Source organism: Ambystoma mexicanum, chromosome 3p, assembly GCF_040938575.1.
Source record: "Ambystoma mexicanum isolate Mex_15411 chromosome 3p, UKY_AmexF1_1, whole genome shotgun sequence".
NCBI classification, from domain to species: Eukaryota; Metazoa; Chordata; class Amphibia; order Caudata; family Ambystomatidae; genus Ambystoma; species Ambystoma mexicanum.
The window spans coordinates 849,020,375-849,041,913 of NC_090925.1; positions in this window are offsets into that span (position 1 = coordinate 849,020,375).

The window sequence follows — 21,539 nt, forward strand, 5'->3', positions numbered from 1 at the left end:
CATTCTGGAGACACTAGATGTAGTTGAACTATACACCTCTATGAAACAAAAACTCGCTAAAGAAGCAGTCACATACTCATCCAATAAACTATCAGCTTCAAACATTTGTGAACACACAATGATTCTCGAGATGTTACATTTGACTTTGAATAATAACTTCTTTATATTCAATGGTTCTTTATATTAGCAATATTTAGGAATCTCTATGAGAGCAAAATGTGCCCTTCCCTAGCGAATCTGTTCATGAGATTTGTGGAACAACTATATAACGCCATTGAAAACAAAAATGATATTATAATGTGATCGAAATATATTGATAATATCATTTTCATTTAAAATGGTGATGAAATAACATTGAACAATTATTATGAATATTAAAATAACAATGAATTGGGTTTCAAATATACAATAATGTACAGAATAACAAGGATCACATTCTTAGATTTAGAAATGTTTAAACATAATGGCAAATTAGAAACCAAAGGTTATCGAAAACCCACAGAATGCAATAATATTCTACACAGTAAAAGTTGCCATAAGAGAAATGTGATCAACAATATACCTACATGCAATTTTATCAGGGCCCGAAGGAATTGCAGTTTAAACAAAGACTACGATTGTGAAGCTCAATCATTTCGAAACGTTTCAAAGAAAGAGATTGCAATGAAAAGGTTGTACAGAATTCAAAATTAAAAGTTAATGAAAAAGTTAGATCACAACTTGTACTACCGAAATCAAAAGTTGAGCAAGAAGAAGCTAAACAGATCAGGTTCATAACCCAATACAATTCGAATAGTGACTTAATTTACAAGTCGCTTAACAAACACTGGAAAGTTCTTATATTTGTTTCAGACATTTGTGAGTATATCTCTGAATCCCTATAGTTACATTCTCTAGAGCTAAAACAATCAAGGATAAGACATCAACGAGCCACTTCTGACGTAAAACTCCCACACACTGGATGTAGTTAAATCCAGAGAGAAGACAATTCTATAAATGTGGTACTTGCAATAATTGTAATTGGCATTAGATAATGTCAAAGAATATCAAGATTTATATAGCAAATAAATCAATATTCACCAATTAATTCATTGTAATAGAACTTTTGTCGTACACTCTATTTTTGTATTTTTCATAAACATTATATAGGAAGTACACTAGGAAAGTTAGAAATGCATAACACTGAACTGAATTGTCTCTGGAGGATAGCATAGGGGAAGCGTGCTCGCCTTGGAAGCAAGAGAAACCTCTAGGTATTAAGCGCATTATAAATAACCTATCATATCATGTTAGGACCATTAGAATGAAAGATGAATGGTTCCCACTAGGATCTCATTGGAAACAACAACACCCAGTTCACAACTACACAACACTGATTTGAGATATTTCAGTATGTACAGGCTACTGCTAAAAGAAAGAGGGAGGAACAGAGAAAATATATTACAAAGACATTTCATTTTTCACTTTAACTTGACAAAAGTGGGATTAAACAAGGATAAAGAACTGAATGTGTTTCCGAGTAAATAATGACTATGGATATTAACTGAAAAGACCTGATGTAGTTAACAATTATTTGCTGATGGTTACCTAACTAACTGATGTTGCTTGGTATATATCAGACATATATAATCAATTCATTGTTACAATACAATGAAGCCACATATCTGGAAAGAAGAATTGGTTGACTGGATATCATAAGTATTTGACTTACCCTAGTATGGAATTGATCTAATGAATACCACAGTACATGTGTTTTTTTTTAAATATGGATAAGTGCAACCAATAAACAGAGTATATAACATATATAATTATCGTCAAGGAAGCATGGCTATGGCTCCCCAGTTAGATTATCCATTAGATAAATATATATATATATATATTGTAAAATAAAAACACATGGTGACACATATTGTAATTTGTGTTAAAATGTAGGTAAATGTAAACGTTCTGTGGCCAAAAACACTGTCAAAGTAGTTAGAAATGGCCAAACTGTTGGGAGAACTAAGGTCCTTCCTCTACACTGGCGATTAGGGAACTTTATATGAACAATTCAATTTGCTGCTCAGGCTTTCGGAACACATAAATATGCTGGAATAATACTTCCTCGTAAAATGTTGAATGTACGCACTATACAATAGATACGCTATACTTTAACCATGCAATTACTTGGATACTATTTTGAAATAAAGAAAGATCCATATAAGCCCAAGAAAAGTGACTTATACATGTTTTTGTATTCATAGTCTATCAAACCTTCAAGCATTAGCACGGAGGAGAATAGTACTTAATTGCCAAATAAGGAAAACACTAGATCAGTAGTATTCATGTACAAGGTGAGACCTTAGAATTTAAATTAAGAAATTTAGCAGTCAAATATACAGTAAATCAGTGTTACACTTAATATATGGGAATACATTGGGCCTCATTACGGGTCCGACTGTAACCCTGCCGGTGCTACCGGTGGGTGGGGACACAGAAGCACCGGCACCGTTGTTAACAGTGCTGGTGCTTCCATGACCCCTTTGCCTGCCATGACCGCTGTGCCCGGCATGGTCAGACCTGTGGGCCACAGTGGCTACGGCAGGCAAACTCGTAGTTTGAGTTTACAAACTTGTAATGATGCCCATCGAATGAAGTTAATCATGCTAAAAATAAGCAAACAACTTGTTGTTTATGTAAAAATTATACTTTTTACAGAATAGTTGAGATTAGTCATCTGACTCTTTTGGGCTTCAATTAAGTACAAAGTAATTAAGTTTTGTAACCTTATTATGAATGGATTTGTTTGCAGAGTTGCAGTCTGCACAGTCGTGAGTTGAACTCTTGGTCTCTTTGAGGTCCTTTCTCCCTGTCAATTGGCAACTTTCTATGTTTCCATGTGAGAACATGAGGAGGAGTTAACTATAAAAACCTCATCTCACCGCAGAGCTGCACAGAATTGTGCGCAGAGTTGCAGTCTGTGCAGGTGCTCAGGCTTTGAGTAATCTTATCTTGTGGAATCGGATTGGACTGGCCATGCAGATATCAAGCAACAAAGCCTCCAGCTCAAAACAGACAGATGCACCGGTGACTGCCTCTACACGGCATTGAGCATAACGGAAGTCCTTTATTCTGTGTTTCGGTGATTAGTTTGGGGATGAATGAGGGGAGGTCGTATGCCTGGTGAGTGTGCACCGAACATTTCTCCTTTGCCGAAGATACATTCAGCACTGATTTCAGCACACTTGATCCGTCCCCACTTTTTAAAATCTATTGAACCTGCCCATCCTTGCAATTGTACATGTATGATCTAAGAAGCGACAAAACAATTATGCAAGCTATTAACTGTACACAAATCATGGACGCAGAAATGCTAACAGCGGTTAACCTCCTACTTCCACCATCACCATGGGAGCTTCTATCAACTTCAATACAGGATGGGGAGTTTGCTTAACGTGGAGAATGATGCACAGGAGTGCCTGTTTCGACTTCCACCATCCAAGGGGGCTAGTAAGGTCCAAACAAAGAAAATTTTGTCCTTCTTCACACCCATTACAGTGGGCGCTGTGAAGGCTGTGATTGATGGGTGGATCACTACCTCTGATGCAACCACTCAGTCAGTTCAGCCACCACCTCGAGAACATGGTTGTAATACAGTAGGCAGGAGTATGTTGGGACATGGGACTCCCATCTCCCCTCCTAAGACTAATATGAACACTAACGATATGAGCCCTGTGGATAACCCTCCATACTTGGCTCATATGCTCCTGACTTTGATTCATCCATACCCTCAATTGACTCAACACCGCCCTTCTTTCCATGAGGAAAATTGACCAGAGAAGGGTTCTGACCAGACCTTAGTGGAAATCAGTCAGATGCTATGCATTCGTTTGTCCCTAAAAGTGGAAACAAAAACAAACTCAGTTCTCTTTGAATCTCTGCTATTTATATTTGACAATATTACACTACATGCGTCAGCGAAATCATTTTTGTTTAATCAAGAAATCCATAACACTGAGGCTCAAGCTAGTGAGACGAAAGAACCCTGAGATACGGAAAAGGTAATGGGGCTAGAAGCCCGAAACAGGAAGAACGAACTTGGAAGGGTACTAGGAGGTGACTCCGAAGTGGGTGCTGTTCTTTCAAATCAGGCGCAATGGCTTACCAACCTTGGTGAAGTGAATACATTGGTGAGCTGTGTAATTTCCACACCAAATGAAGCATCTGATTCCTCTTAGGAACATGAATACAACAGCGAGAAGGCCTGCCCTTCTACAGGGCGGGTCAAAGTCGCCCCCTGAAGTTATTAGTGTGGAGAACCTTTTCCACTAACAAGCTGGAAGTAATAACAGTCAGCATAAAGGCAATGGAGGCACATCCAGCTTGAATATTCTACCTGGTAGGAAAATAGGAGGTTTTCAATCAAAGAAAGCTAAGAACTGACTCACGCAACAGCTAAACAAACAAGCGCATCGCAGGTTCCTGCGGTCACTGCTTACAAAGCCCATCGCAAAAGCCTTCCTGTCTCAAACCTCAGTGGACTCAGCTCCCGCAGTACTGATTGACATTATAATTGTAGAATCCCCTCTTCATACAAATGAGCTGCTTAAATTCACATGGTTTCTGCATAAAGAGTGACGCTTTGTGACACAGCGAGAGTGGTTCAACTTGAAGACAGGAGCAGGACAGTAAACCCAATCAAGGCCATCAGGGAAGAAATTCAGGCACTAATAAGAAGAATCAAGGCTTCTGAAGAGAGTAGGGACTGGTCTTGGCCGTTGAGTGCGACAAATCACCAGCTTAAAATCACTAGACGATAACTACACTGCCATAAATATTGATGGTACCTCTATCCCAATTCTGAAACAAGTAAAAACAATAGGCCTTTACTTAGATGCTAACTTTTCCATGACTAAACACATCAATGCCCTCTCCTCTTCCACCTCCTATACTATGAAACTCATCACTCTCAGCCCACAATTTCTCACTTTCCAGAACTGCCTGACCCTAGCACGTGCCCTCATCCTCTCAAAACTAGACTATTGTAACATTCTTCTATAGGACACTACGACCTCTAATCTGACCACACGGCAATTACACATAGACATAGGTATTAGCAAAAAAACATCTTTAATATTTTTATAAACCGTTAAAACGACCATCTGGCTAAATCATGTGCTGGTGGTCTGGTTAAAACAACAAGATACAAAGACACAAATAATCATCTATCAGCGTTCTCACAACATGTTTCATAGTTTTGGTCAAGACCTTAGTCTTGTACATTTTTCTCAGATGTAATAAGAGGCACCTATTCTGCTGGTTAAACTCTAATGATGTCTATTCCATTCCAACAGTTGTGATGTTAGTAATAAGGTGACTGTGAAAAACATGACAACTTTTCTTATATCATGGAACGTCTACACCAGTGGTATTCAAACTGTGGGTCGCGACCCCCTAGGGGTCCGCGGGTGCATCCCAGGGGGGCCCTGAGAGCTCAGCATGAAAAAAGATTTTTTTTTTTTTTTTTTTTTTTTAGATTGGAAGAAATGGGCAGGGGTGGCCCACATGGGCGGGCTGAAGCATGAAACTGTCTCAGGCAACAATGAAAAAGTGGCCCACAGTTGTAAATGGATATTCATTCCTTTAGTCACAGACTGGGCCTCATTACTACTATGGCGGACCAGTAACAACGGTGCTGGTAAGCTACCGGCACCGTTGCTACCGTTCCGCCATAGTAAGAGTTGTGCTCGTGGGTGCTTGACAGCCCCCGCCAGGTCTGACCTCAGCTTGTCGGATGCACCGGCACCGTTATTAACGGTGCCGGTGCATCCGAGCTCCCCATTCCCATTTGAGCCATATGGGGCTCAAATGGGAATGGGGATCTACCGGCACCTTCGAAAGGGCAATTATCATGTCCGCCTAACTCGGCATGACCTAGTAATTGCCCATTCGCGGGTGCCAGACCCGGATGTAACTCCAGTGGCAGCCGTGCCAGTTTTACCGGCACAGCTACCGCCAGAGTAGTTATGAAGCCCACTGTTTCAATAGTACCCAAAGGGGTGCTTTGTGTTAAAATGTAAGTAAATTGTGATATATTCAGCAACAATGGTCAACATTACTAACTGCATAGTTAAGTAACTCATCAAAATGGTCCACATTGGCCAAAATGGTGGCCCATTATGATTGGCCCAAACTAGCATTTTACATTTTTGGTACAGGCATTGCCCTATAGGCCTGTCCGAGCCTGGCGGCTCATCCATAATGGCAAGAGGCGCCCACCCAGTGGCCCCTCACCCATTATGGAGGAGCTAAGGAGCCAGCCCAGTGCAACAGTGAGCACTCCCTCAGCTGCTTTATCCAGCTAATGGAGTGCCCCTGGGCTGGCTGAACTGTCAAAGGGAAACACTGTTTCCCTTTGACAGTTCAGTTTAGTTCCCTAGCCGCACATGCTCACTGAGCCATGCAAGTGCTAGGGCGTTTTGCTTCACCAGCATTGCATAGCTCATTGGAAATGCTGGCTGGGGCACTGCATGTCTGCATGTCCGAGGGGGAGCTCCTGCGCCTCCTCGCACATACGGACAGAGCAGCTGGAGCAGGCCGTTTCAGCACCCACACACAGGCCAATGCAGAAGGTACGTTTATGTTCATTGTTTTTATTTAAACATGTGTATGGATGCGTTATGAGTGAGTGTATGGTGATGGATGCTCATGTGAATGATAGAGTGATTGCTGTATGAATGTGCAGCGCCTTGCATATACACATAATCATGTTCATTGTGTTAGGACCAGTGGGGCCCAGGGGACAGGGATGGTATCTTTTTACCGGACATCTATCATTCAAAACCCTCTGCCTTGTCCACAAGGCTTTCTGGGGCCTGGGTCCAAAATACCTTCAGCTATTCCTCCGCAAATACCTCCCCTCTCGAGCTCTTCACTCCTCTACCTCCAACTCCCTCAGGGTCAGTCGTTTATCAAAGAAACGAGCTGGGGGTAGATCTCCGTCTTCGGCTGGGGCCTCCCTCTGGAACAGCGCCCTGCCACTCTAAAACTTGAGGAGAACCATCTTTCTTCCTGCACTTATCAGACCTACCCTGTCTGCTGCCTTAAACGTAGCACTTGCACATTGCTGGCTGCACTACCACTGTTTGTTGCCTTTATTATTTATTTATTGTTATTTATCTGTTTCTCCTCTGCTTCGCACTTTCCACTTCTCCCCTCTTCCATGCACTTTTCCCCTCACACTTGCGCGTTCTCAATGTCACTGGGCCTAGTAAGATCGCTGTTTTATTCTCCTCTGTTCCCCTCCCTTGCCTTGTCACGCTCTGAAACACTTGTGTACGAGCGCGATAGAAATAAAATATCAATGCCTGCCCCCTGGACTCCCAGCAACAATTGCAAACTGTTTGGCTATTTACCCATTTTTTGTTAAAAGTATGCTCTACAATGCAACATTTTAACCTATTATTTAAAAAAAAATTCACAGGGGGAAACCCCCCCGAACCTCCCCTTAATGCCCCTCCACTTAAAAAAGATTCACCAGCCGCCACTGGCCCTCAGACTGTGTTGGGAACGGGATGGGGGAACCGAGGGACTATGGTGGGAGCACAAAGGGCGGGAACCATGGGATAGTGATGGGAGCAGAGTGGGGAGAGCCCTGGGTGTGTGATGGGGTGGGGAGAGACCAGCGACTGGGTAGGAGTGGGATGAGGGAGCCCAGCGACTTTGATGGGAGCAGGTGACGGCGCGCAATATATACTGTCCATTTGGCATTTCTGGGGGGTCCCGACCTGCCCAAATTTTGCTCAGGGGGGCCCTGGCCAAAAAAATTTGAAGACCACTGGTCTACACCAAATTGTGTTTCGGGAGAAAAGACAAACACCACAGCTGATATAACTTGATCTAGAATGTGTGGTCTGTCTCCTTCTTCAGGACGCTGTTAGTTTTCAAAGTGTATTCCAATGCACACACAAAAGCAGGTAATCATGTGATCAGCATGTACTACCTATAACCAAATGCAAATAACATACAGTTAAAAACCTATAGTTGTAGTGACCTTATTTGTTACAAAGCAATTCAAGCACCCAGCAACCCACTGACCTGCTACTTGCATAGCTGTTTTCTACGTGTGAGAGTCTAGATTCATCTTTCGGTGTAATCACTTTGCCTCTGTTAGTTGTTCTATACTGTGAATAGTTGATGAAAGCACATTATATTAGTTCTCTGCCTTCCTCCTCGAGTATCTTTTACATATTAGTTATTTAATGTTTACCTTTTTTAGTAACACCACAGAGTATTAAAGTCCTTAATACACCATAATGTTATAGTGTATATGCAGTAAGGAAATTTGCCTCCTAATCTTCAGCACGATTATGAAGCTGCACTGCTGTTAATGGATAGACACAGGAGGAGGGTGGGGGCATGGGAAGGGAAGGAGAGAAAAGAAAGAGAGACGAAATATTAGTCAATGTCTCCCTTGTCATCTGCGTTTAAACCAATCATTATTTATGCGTGTGCACTTACTTCGAGTGCATGATCAAAGACGCGTCTGCATTTTCATCCGACGGGTTCAGTCTGCGGAGATATCGGAGGTGCCGACAATGATATCAGTGTTTGAGATCTTGTAATAAACAAGAGGTATGTTAGGGCCATCTAGGACAATAATTTAAATAACTACATTACTTGAATGGCTCTCTTACTTACTTCGAGACGGATTCCCTGTACGTCTGTTTGTCATCGGCATATGCAAATTCAGCCGCCATCTTAAATTAGCGAATTCTATTTATAAATATGGCGCATTAGCGTATATGTGTATGACGACGTGGTCGCCATTTTGCATCGGAGAGGGTGCAATCCACGTCGTCCCCATCTTGAATTGGGAACTTTTTAGATGTTAAGTGTGTAAGGCCGGTGCGTGTTGATGTTTGTCCGTCTTTTTTAGTTGAAACCATCTCACGTAGAGAATTACTGAAAAATGGGGGTGGTCCACATGCGTCATATACAGGACCACCCCCATATCGATCAATGTATCAATAGAATCTGGCCCTCGCTGGTCATTATGTCATTAATCTAATTATACGGCAAGCCTATTCAGAGAATGGATACAGATGAAAAATACAGATGAAAATAGGGCTACATAGGTCTACAACAATAATGGACCTAACTGGTTAGTGATAGAATAAATTCCACTCTACCGCTAATTTAAGGCCCGTTTTTGCCGTACCTAGATTATAGATTCATTTCTGTTCCGTTTTCCTGAGGGTTAAGTCCCTGTCTCCCCCTCGTGGATGTGCTTGGATTGTTTGAATTACAAACCAATATAGGTCATCTTGTGTGTGTTTGGCGGTTTGGTAATGGGCCACCAGGGGTTTGTCTGCAGTGTTGTTTCTTATGGCAGATCTATGTTCGCAAATGCATATATCCGAGGGAAAAAAATCTGGTGTCGGATCCGACCCAACTGTGGCATCTACCACCGGTAATAGGCCACTTTAGATGTGGACATTGCTCGGTATGTCATCTGACGAGCAATATTAAACAGATCAACCTAAAAGGGCAGAACTGGAAATTCAATACCTTTTCAAATTGCACCACAAAGTGGGTTATCTATGGCATTAAATGCCCCTGCGATCTCTTATATATAGGAAAGACTAAGAGAGCAGTGGAGGTTTGCATTTGCGAACATAGATCTGCCATAAGAAACAACACTGCAGACAAACCCCTGGTGGCCCATTACCAAACCGCCAAACACACACAAGATGACCTATATTGGTTTGTAATTCAAATAATCCAAGCACATCCACGAGGCGAGACAGGGGCTTAACCCTCATGAAAACGGAACAGAAATGGATCTATAATCTAGGTGCGGCAAAAACGGGCCTTAATTTAGCGGTAGAGTGGAATTTATTCTATCACTAACCCATTAGGTCTACTATTGTTGTAGACCTATATAGCCCTATTTTCATCTGTATTTTTCATCTGTATCCATTCTCTGAATACACTTGCCTTATAATTAGATTAATGACATAATGACCAGCGAGGGCCAGATTCTATTGATACATTGATCGATATGGAGTGGTCCTGTATATGACACATGTGGACCACCCCCCGTTTTTCAGTAAATCTCTACGTGAGATGGTTTCACCTAAAAAAGACGGCCAAACATCAACACGCACCGGGCTTACACATTTAACATCTAAAAAGTTCCCAATTCAAGATGGGGACGACGTGGATTGCACCCTCTCCGATGCAAAATGGCAACCATGTCGTCATACACATATACGCTAATGCGCCATCTTTATAAATAGAATTCGCTAATTTAAGATGGCGGCTGAAGTCGCATATGCCGATGACAAACAGACGTACAGGGAATCCGTCTCGAAGTAAGTAAGAGAGCCATTAAAGTAATGTAGTTATTTAAATTATTGTCCTAGATGGCCCTAACATACCTCTTGTTTATTACAAGATCTCAAACACTGATATCATTGTCGGCACCTCCGATATCTCTGCGGACTGAACCCGTCGGATGAAAATGCAGAAGCGTCTTTGATCATGCACTCGAAGTAAGTGCACACGCATAAATAATGATCGGTTTAAACGCGGATGACAAGGGAGACATTGACTAATATTTCGTCTCTCTTTCTTTTCTCTCCTTCCCTTCCCGTGCCCCCACCCTCCTTCTGTGTCTATCCATTAACAGCAGTGCAGCTTCATAATCGTGCTGAAGATTAGGAGGCAAATTTCCTTACCGCATATACACTATAACATTATGGTGTATTAAGAACTTTAATACTCTGTGGTATTACTAAAAAAGGTAAACATTAAATAACTAATATGTAAAAGATACTCGAGGAGGAAGGCAGAGAACTAATATAATGTGCTTTCATCAACTATTCACAGTATAGAACAACTTACAGAGGCAAAGTGATTACGCCGAAAGATGAATCTAGACTCCCACACATAGAAAACAGCTATGCAAGTAGCAGGTCAGTGGGTTGCTGGGTGCTTGAATTGCTTTGTAACAAATAAGGTCACTACAACTATAGGTTTTTAACTGTATGTTATTTGCATTTGGTTATAGGTAGTACATGCTGATCACATGATTACCTGCTTTTGTGTGTGCATTGGAATACACTTTGAAAACTAACAGCGTCCTGAAGAAGGAGATAGACCACACATTCTAGATCAGTGGTATTCAAACTGTGGGTCGCGACCCCCTAGGGGTCCGCGGGTGCATCCCAGGGGGGCCCTGAGAGCTCAGCATGAAAAAAGATTTTTTTTTTTTTTAGATTGGAAGAAATGGGCAGGGGTGGCCCACATGGGCAGGCTGAAGCATGAAACTGTCTCAGGCAACAATGAAAAAGTGGCCCACAGTTGTAAATGGATATTCATTCCTTTAGTCACAGACTGGGCCTCATTACTACTATGGCGGACCAGTAACAACTGTGCTGGTAAGCTACCGGCACCGTTGCTACCGTTCCGCCGTAGTAAGAGTTGTGCGCGTGGGTGCTTGACAGCCCCCGCCAGGTCTGACCTCAGCTCGTCGGATGCACCGGCACCGTTATTAACGGTGCCGGTGCATCCGAGCTCCCCATTCCCATTTGAGCCATATGGGGATCAAATGGGAATGGGGATCTACCGGCACCTTCGAAAGGGCAATTATCATGTCCGCCTAACTCGGCATGACCTAGTAATTGCCCATTCGCGGGTGCCAGACCCGGATGCAACTCCAGTGGCAGCCGTGCCGGTTTTACCGGCACAGCTACCGCCAGAGTAGTTATGAAGCCCACTGTTTCAATAGTACCCAAAGGGGTGCTTTGTGTTAAAATGTAAGTAAATTGTGATATATTCAGCAACAATGGTCAACATTACTAACTGCATAGTTAAGTAACTCATCAAAATGGTCCACATTGGCCAAAATGGTGGCCCATTTTGATTGACCCAAACTAGCATTTTACATTTTTGGTACAGGCATTGCCCTATAGGCCTGTCCGAGCCTGGCGGCTCATCCATAATGGCAAGAGGCGCCCACCCAGTGGCCCCTCACCCATTATGGAGGAGCTAAGGAGCCAGCCCATTGAAACAGTGAGCACTCCCTCAGCTGCTTTATCCAGCTAATGGAGTGCTCCTGGGCTGGCTGAACTGTCAAAGGGAAACACTGTTTCCCTTTGACAGTTCAGTTTAGTTCCCCAGCCGCACATGCTCACTTAGCCATGCAAGTGCTGGGGCGTTTTGCTTCGCCAGCATTGCATAGCTCATTGGAAATGCTGGCTGGGGCACTGCATGTCTGTATGTCCGAGGGGGAGCTCCTGCGCCTCCTCGCACATACGGACAGAGCAGCTGGAGCAGGCCGTTTCAGCACCCACACACAGGCCAATGCAGAAGGTACGTTTATGTTCATTGTTTTTATTTAAACATGTGTATGGATGCGTTATGAGTGAGTGTATGGTGATGGATGCTCATGTGAATGATAGAGTGATTGCTGTATGAATGTGCAGCGCCTTGCATATACACATAATCATGTTCATTGTGTTAGGACCAGTGGGGCCCAGGGGACAGGGATGGTATCTTTTTACCGGACATCTATCATTCAAAACCCTCTGCCTTGTCCACAAGGCTTTCTGGGGCCTGGGTCCAAAATACCTTCAGCTATTCTTCCGCAAATACCTCCCCTCTCGAGCTCTTCACTCCTCTACCTCCAACTCCCTCAGGGTCAGTCGTTTATCAAAGAAACGAGCTGGGGGTAGATCTCCGTCTTCGGCTGGGGCCTCCCTCTGGAACAGCGCCCTGCCACTCTAAAACTTGAGGAGAACCATCTTTCTTCCTGCACTTATCAGACCTACCCTGTCTGCTGCCTTAAACGTAGCACTTGCAAATTGCTGGCTGCACTACCACTGTTTGTTGCCTTTATTATTTATTTATTGTTATTTATCTGTTTCACCTCTGCTTCGCACTTTCCACTTCTCCCCCCTTCCATGCACTTTTCCTCTCACACTTGCGCGTTCTCAATGTCACTGGGCCTAGTAAGATCGCTGTTTTATTCTCCTCTGTTCCCCTCCCTTGCCTTGTCACGCTCTGAAACACTTGTGTACGAGCGCGATAGAAATAAAATATCAATGCCTGCCCCCTGGACTCCCAGCAACAATTGCAAACTGTTTGGCTATTTACCCATTTTTTGTTAAAAGTATGCTCTACAATGCAACATTTTAACCTATTATTTAAAAAAAAATTCACAGGGGGAAACCCCCCCGAACCTCCCCTTAATGCCCCTCCACTTAAAAAAGATTCACCAGCCGCCACTGGCCCTCAGACTGTGTTGGGAACGGGATGGGGGAACCGAGGGACTATGGTGGGAGCACAATGGGCGGGAACCATGGGATAGTGATGGGAGCAGAGTGGGGAGAGCCCTGGGTGTGTGATGGGGTGGGGAGAGACCAGCGACTGGGTAGGAGTGGGATGAGGGAGCCCAGCGACTTTGATGGGAGCAGGTGACGGCGCGTAATATATACTGTCCATTTGGCATTTCTGGGGGGTCCCGACCTGCCCAAATTTTGCTCAGGGGGGCCCTGGCCAAAAAAGTTTGAAGACCACTGTTCTAGATCAAGATATATCAGCTGTGGTGTTTATCTTTTCTCCCGAAACACAATTTGGTGTAGACGTTCCATGATATAGGAAAAGTTGTCATGTTTTTCACAGTTACCCTATTACTAACATCACAACTGTTGGAATGGAATAGACATCATTAGAGTTTAACCAGCAGAATAGGTGCCTCTTATTACATCTGAGAAAAATGTACAAGACTAAGGTCTTGACTAAAACTATGAAACATGTTGTGAGAACGCTGATAGATGATTATTTGTGTCTTTGTATCTTGTTGTTTTAACCAGACCACCAGCACATGATTTAGCCAGATGGTCGTTTTAACGATTAATAAAAATATTAAAGATGTTTTTTTGCTAATACCTATGTCTATGTGATCCATGCAAACTAAGTGTATATAACAATAACTTATGAGCACCCTCCACCTCTCTGACAGTGTGTAGGGAAGTTGGGTGACAAGTGGTATATTTTTTGCTTGTGTTTATTGTACATTCCTCACATACCCTTGCCCCCATTACAAAAAAAGAGGAAACAAGCCAGTGTGCTCAACTTATTTACTACAAACTGCAATTACTCCAGAACAAAGCCCTACGTGCTGCTCATGGTCTAAAAAGAAAGCATCACATCTGCCACATCAGAAAAGAAGTTCACTGGCTTCCGGACAAAGCTAGAATCCTCTTTAAGGCCCTGATCATTGCCCACAAATGCATCATGAAGGATGCGGCTGGTGGCGCTGTTGCGCAGCGAGCGGATGGAGGCTTAAACTGCTGTCGCTCCATCGTTATCCACACTATCATCATAAAATACACCTACTTTTCCTCCACGAAATGCAAAATTGATGGTGGATTTAGCTGTTGGAAGTCAGTGACTACTGCTGACTGCAATTCTGAGCGAAAACGGGGCCCATGAACCTAATTGCGAGGCAAATGAAAGAGGATGTACTGTGGCTGTGCCATTTTGGTGGAGCGTCATATCTGCAGAGCCAGCGAGGAGACCGGTGCTGTGGTGGGTACCTCCGAACACATCGGGTGCCACAGCTAGACAAGAGTCCTTCCCCTGTGCCCCAGAAGCGTTTGCTCTGGACCTGCTGAGCGATGCTCCATCTGTAGTCCTTGGACCACGGTGAAGCGGCCCCTGACTGAGGGACTGCACCGTTGGAGGCACGGGGCGCACTGGCCTCGCTGATTTGCAGGATAGACTTGGAGGTCGGCAGGGCGGCTGCGACCATAGGGGCTGTGGGGAGGAGGTCCGGGCTGTGGTTACCTGAACATCCAGCATTGAGAGCTGTGGGAGTGGGTCACGGTGGAGGAGCTCGCTGGCCGACATTGGATGCGGCGTGTGGTGTCCTCGGTATGCAAATGGAAAGTTCTGTCCCTGGAGCATGCCCAACAACTGTGCCCAGCACACGATCCCTGGGTGGCCGCAGATTACTGTTTACCATGAAGCCTCTGCTGCAATCAAAGGAACTTACAACGTCCCAATTGACATTATAATGCAGCACCAGTCTCACGCTGGGATGACAAAGGCAACCCCTCTGCTGCTTCTGTTTTCGCTGACTCTGCCCAGGTGCGTGCATTGGCCTCGCTGGACCCGGTGTGGCCTCTCCCCCTGTCTCTGCGATTGGCCCAGAGCTCTGCTTGTGCGCCGCATGCTCCTCTGCCTGTACTCTGCTGGCCACTTGTTCCAAGTGGCACCTTCCCTTGTTAGACCCTGCGGCCAGTGGTATATCATGGTGATTTGGATTTTGCTCCCTGCCACCCGCCCGGTATATATAGGTGGCAGGAGCGCTATATGGAAGGTTGCCCAGCGGACCAGCATCCTGCCACTACATTCAGCGCCTGGTGTCTGGCAGCAGGGTCCCTGATCCTCAGTGGATCATCGGGCGGAGCTAGCGTGACACCCGGTGCCCCCAGAGGTGAGGGATATCTTTGAAGCACCAGAAGCTGTAAGGCATATATAGGGGCATGGCACACACCTGCGAATATTGGAACTGTCAAGCTCAGTCACCTCTCTGTGTTGTAAGGGGGCCAAACATTTGGAGCCCTGCAATGCTAGCACGATTACACACTCGACCATCACAGCGCCTGCTTCCCTATCTACCGGACTGGAACACCGTGAGCCTGACCAGCCATAACCTGCTGCTAACTAATGCATCCTACTGATGTGGGACAGGGGCGCCCTAGATCTGCGTCTCCTGCTATTTTTTACCATGAATGCAGTATGGGGCGGCCGGTGGCCTTGCCTCCACTGGATTGTGCCGCTATAACACCATTCTTTACCCCTTATTGGGGGGTGAGGTTTCTGCCATCCCTGAGCTGCAGAACTATCTGGATATAAGACTCCATAACAGATGATGCAACCTTAGTGGACATTACTCGTCGCATATCCTTTGAGACAGCTTGGCACTGGAGGAGACCCCCAACCTCTGATTGGGCATTCTTTGAGGCGGCGGAGCTGGCCCGGAGGGACCGGTCCTCGGGCCTCCCCTGACCCTATTGTCTCTGGACACGTAGGCGGGGTGCTCCCAAAACTGACCCAGCACTACTAAATAATAGAAGAGATTTAGTGTCTGATACACATGCCTATATAGTGGGGGTCCTACGGATGGTTGACTAACAATCCGGTGGCGGCTTGCTAGAAGGGCACTGCACACGAGACTGGTATGGTTGTTTCTAACAGAAGATGGTGTAACATCTTGTGGGGTGTGTGTGCCACGGCTGTGGCTGCATGTGGGCCTGGACAGTGGTTGTGTGAACGGCATCCTCGCTTACAACAGTATGACTAGGGGTGTGGGCGGAGGCAAAAAAGCAGGCGACATGGATACATTCACAACACTTAATACCAAGGGTACCTCTGAGCCTGCAATGACTTCGGGGGTGGCACAGGTGCAAATACTATTGAACCCGCCTCCAGATCTTATGCACATGATGGAGGCCATGGCAAAGGGCTTCGCTGCAGTCCTTGAGAAACTAGATGATCCTACAGCAAATTTAGCTTCCATGAGGACTCAGCTGTCAAGGGAATCCAGTCGCATATGGAAGCCGAGACAAGAATTGGGGTGACAGAGGCCACGTGCACGGCCTTCAAAATTTAGGGGCCGATTCATGGAACAAACGTGCGCTGACAATCTTGGCGCAAGCAGTCGCAAGCGCGAAAAAACAGGTGCACGCGCATGCGTGCGATTCATGGAAATCCCTGCGCATCCCTGTGTATTCCTCGGATGTGCGCCAAACCCGTACATGGTGCACACGTCACTGCAACATCCCGAACGGCGTGCGCAACGCGCACAGTGAAAGCGCACAACCTCGGCGCATACACCAGAAAGTGGGCGGAACACGGGGTGTAACGCGCGGAATGGGGAACAACACGCGAAAATAAGGGCGTAACTTGGGATGTACTGCAGGGAAGCAGACGGAACGCCCACACGCACTCGAACCACACGTATTCATGGAATCGAATAGGGCAAAGCCGCGCACAGCAAAAGACACGCACAAGCTGAAACACATCCGCCACACGAAGGCAGGCGGTAGCGTCCCTGCGCATTACAAAAGTGGCAATATACAGAAATGATGAATGTCCCATACTGTGATTGGGCCTGTGCGAGCGGGGTACGTGTATTTCGGGGGTGCACGGGAAGTTTCACACGTGATTGAGTGGGGTACGTGTATTTTGGGGGTGCGCGGGAAGTTTCACATGCGATTGAGCGGGGTACGTGTATTTCGGGGGTGCGCGGGAAGTTTCACATGCGATTGAGCGGGGTACGTGTATTTCGGGGGTGCGCGGGAAGTTTCACACGCAATTGAGCGGGGTACGTGTATTTCAGTGGTGTGTGGGAAGTTTCACACGCGATTGAGCGGGGTACGTGTATTTCAGGGGTGCGCGGGAAGTTTCACACGCGATTGAGCGTGGTACGTGTATTTCGGGGGTGCGCGGGAAGTTTCACATGCGATAGGCCTTGGGCGAGCAGGGTACCACTCACCGTCTGCATGTAAAAGAACGCGTAGCCAACACCCACCCGCTGTGAAGTAATAGCATGTGAACCCCAACGCCTGGAAAACACACGCACCGCACCCCACGGAAAGCACGTACAGAGCAATGGAAATCCATGTGGGATCTTCAAGCCCTGCCAGGGCAACGCCCATGCGCGTTACGTCACAGACGCGCTTACGCGCTAAGGGCCTTTGGTCCAATGAAATCGCGTATGCGTGCTGACGTGCTTATGCGCTTACGTGCTAAGGGCCTTTCCTCGAATTACACGCTGACGTGCAATTTTTTCACATGCCAAATCACTCCGTATCATGCTGGCCACGCGAAAACACACGGAAGACCACGCTCCTGCCCAAAAGGCCGAATCACTGCCCCCCAGAGCCCCGAGCACGCTCCCACCTGCCATCTTCCTGACTGCCTGCTGCCCACGTGCCCTGCTATTTGCTGCCTGCACATCAGCCAGGGGTGCAGTTGCTGTGACCACCCCTGCTGGAACAGAAGACTCCCGACTGGGATACAATCGCTCTACAGCCCAGCCCCAGGACCCAGTTGCCCACCCACTCCTGCCTCTGGGGTTGCCATGTGGGGCACTACACCATCTGGCACCACTGGCAACCCCCAGCCAGAGAGGCAGAGGGGCACCAGCTTCACTGCCACCGAAGTTGGTGTCCTGGTGGAGCAAGTCCTGGGGCAGTATGATGCCCTCTTCGGAAGTTCCCGCGCCGACAAGGAAGGACGGACTCGGATCTGGACGGACATCGTGACTGCCATCAACGCGGAGGGGGTGGCAGTCCGCGACTTCCAACATGTCAAGAAGCGCTGGGAGGACTTCAGGTCCAGGACCCTCAACAAGGCCCGTCCCCTCTTGAAGGCAGCGGATGCTAAGGGGCGCCGGGGCCACCTGTCGGAACATCAGATGAGGGTCCTGGAACGCATATGCCCAGCGCTCCATGTCCAGCTCCTTGAGGGGCAGACCCGTCTGGAGTCAAGCGGTAAGTGTACGTGCATACTGATTGGAAGCTGTGCATGTGGTGGTGTGCCAGTAGTGTGCAGGTTGTACATGTGTATTTCTAGGGCCATGTATGGATGTGTATGTACAGGGCTGTGAGGCAGACACATGCAAGTCCTTTCATGTGTGAGACACATGGATGGTGTATGTGTGGGTAAGCATGCAAGTCAAATGCAGATGTGTGAGCACACATGTTTGGATTACTGTGTATGTCAGTTGGCATGGTTGTGGTGTCACACATTGGTGTTGTTTCCAGCTGCATGTATGTGCACCGTGTACATGTGCATGTGTGTCTATTTGACAAGGGTGCAACAGTGATGGAACATGGATGCATGTGACCCTGATATGTGGAAAACTGATTTGCAGATGTGACATGGATGCCGATCTCAACACTGCGACAGTTGGCGGAGGTGTACACATGCATGTAAGTGTGGTGGCGTGTGTGCATGTGTAGTGCACTGCCTGTGTTTCATGTGATGTCTGGCTCACCTTTGGCTGCTCATGCTGTTGTATGTGTATGGATGGTGCCGGCTGTTGCAATATGGCTGTGGAATAGCTCATGTGTGTGAGTCAAAATGACATGTGTGTTGGGGATTGTGATGCCATGTCTGAAGTTTTACAATGCCACTCATGTGGAACTGTCATGTGTGTATGAGTCCATTGTACAGTGCCCTGATGCCTGTGTTTTATTTCTCCCTGTCTGCAGCGTCAACTGATGAAGAGGGCGGAGAAGGTGCTGTGGAGCACAGCGGCAGGGATCGCACCGCCAGCTGGAGACGCAAGGCCCGGCTCCCCTCCCAGCAGGTTGTCATCTCGTTGGGGAGTGAGGAGTCCAGTGCCGCGTCCCAGGCCACAGATGCCGAGGGGAGGTCCAAGAGGTGGAGGTCGGAGTTGGACTCCTCGGCAGCAGAAGGGGCAGCTGAGACCCCACAGGGCCCAATGGAGGAAGATGGCATGGAGTCATCCAGGTTGGTGGGGGGTTTGGTGGAGGAGGAGGCCGTGTAAGGGACAGAGACGGGGTCTGGAGGTGGGGATTCTACTGGTGCTAGTGATGCAGTGCAGGACCAGGGACAGGAGGCAGCACAGGCTGCCACGGAGGTGCCTGTGTGCAATCCTGTCCCTGATCCTGTCACTGCATCATCTTGCACCAGCAGGGATGCCTACGTCCAGACCCGTTCTCAGGGAGGGGATTGGCTTACACCAACTGGCCTTCCTCTCCCTGCGGATGTGGCTATCCGGCACCAGGTTGAGCCTGTCCTGGGTGGGGTGGCGTTGCGTCAACATGCCATGCGAGGTGACCTGCAGTCTTTTCATGAGGAGACTGCACGTCTTCTCGCATGGCTCGTTGACCACGGTGACCCACTGGGACAGCTCACCAGGGCCGGATTCCTCCGTTTCCTGGACCTTGTTCTGACCCCCTCCTCAACTGAACCCCCTATGCCCTAGTCGTCCTCCATGCCATCTTCCCACCCATGTATCACCTGGGTGCCCTGTGCAGCTGCCTCTGACCCTGCGGCCAGGCTGGTGGACAACAGATCCCTGCCACAGTCAGGAGTCGGACGTCCAGCAGGGGTGGCCACCTCCACAACTGCACCCCAGCTGGAGGAGGATGTGCAGGCAGCAGGAGCAAGGGCACAGGCAGCAGCACAGCAGCAGCAGCAGCAACAACAAGGTGGGAGCCATGATGGCTCAGGGCCTTCATCATTGGAGGGGCAGGTTTCGGCCAGAGGGCAGGAGGACCCTGGACGGGAAGTGTCTTCCGTGTGGCAGCGGTTGGGCCATGCGATAGATGCGGAGCGGCAGCGGGCGGAAGAGGCACGGCTCACGATGGTCAGGGCGGAGAACTCCATGCGTAGGGCCCTGAGGCGGGCCGAGTACCTCGAGGCCATTCGCAGGGACCTGGAGTTCCAGATGTCATCATCCCTACGAACCCTCGGGGCCATGGAAGAGGATCGTCTCCGGGACATTGAGCAGGAGTTCGATGATGCCCTGGCCCGGGACATCCAAAAGTGAGCCATCAGACTAGCCCGCTGCCCTTGTAAATAGTTAGATAGTGTTAGGTTTCCTTTGGTTTTTTCTTTATTTTGGACCACATTTTTGTATATAGTTTTTGTATTAGGTAGGAGTTTTTGATAGGTTTCATTTCTTCAGTTGGAATCATGGACCCTGGATTGTTCATCTGTATATAGTTCACTGTTAGATTCTACTTTTTTCTTTGGATTTCCCCATGGAGCAATGGTTTTCACTTTTGTTTTGCCCTTGGATTTAATTTTTGGAACTGTGACTTTGGACACCTTTCCTTTGGATTATGATTTGTTGTTTTTCATTATTTTACAGATATGCAGCTTTTCTTTTTTAATTTCCATTGACGTTTGTTTGATTTTAATTCCATTCGTGTTGCTTTTAATACATTTTTTTCATCAAACTTCGATGTGTGGTATCATCTCATTGGTTTCATGCATGTCATGATATGGGTTTTGACATTCACTTGCACCCATTGTGTGTATGTGACGGACATGTGTTCATTTAGATACTTGCCATTGGGGTAGTATCATGTAATTGGCATTTCTAAGTGAGTGGATGCAATACTTGGATGGATGCTTGGCATGTGGAGGCTGCCCATAAGGGCCAGGGATCTAGATTGTGATGACGTGTTGGCTGGGGGACATGTGTCGGGGCCTGCTGACACCTGCCCTGCAATGCTGAGGGGTGGGGGTGCAAGGGGACATGAGTGGGGGCCTGCTGGCAGGTGCCCTGCACTGCTGAGGAGTGGGGGTGCAAGGTGACATGAGTGGGACATGAGTGGGGGCCTGCTAGCAGGTGCCCTGCACTGTTGGGGAGTGGGGGTGCAAGGGGACATGAGTGGGACGCCGTGGAGGGTGTACAGGGAACACCTGGGAGGACCCACACTGCCAAATCACGTGTAATCCTCCCAGGCACCACCGAAATACACGTACCTTGCTGAAATCGC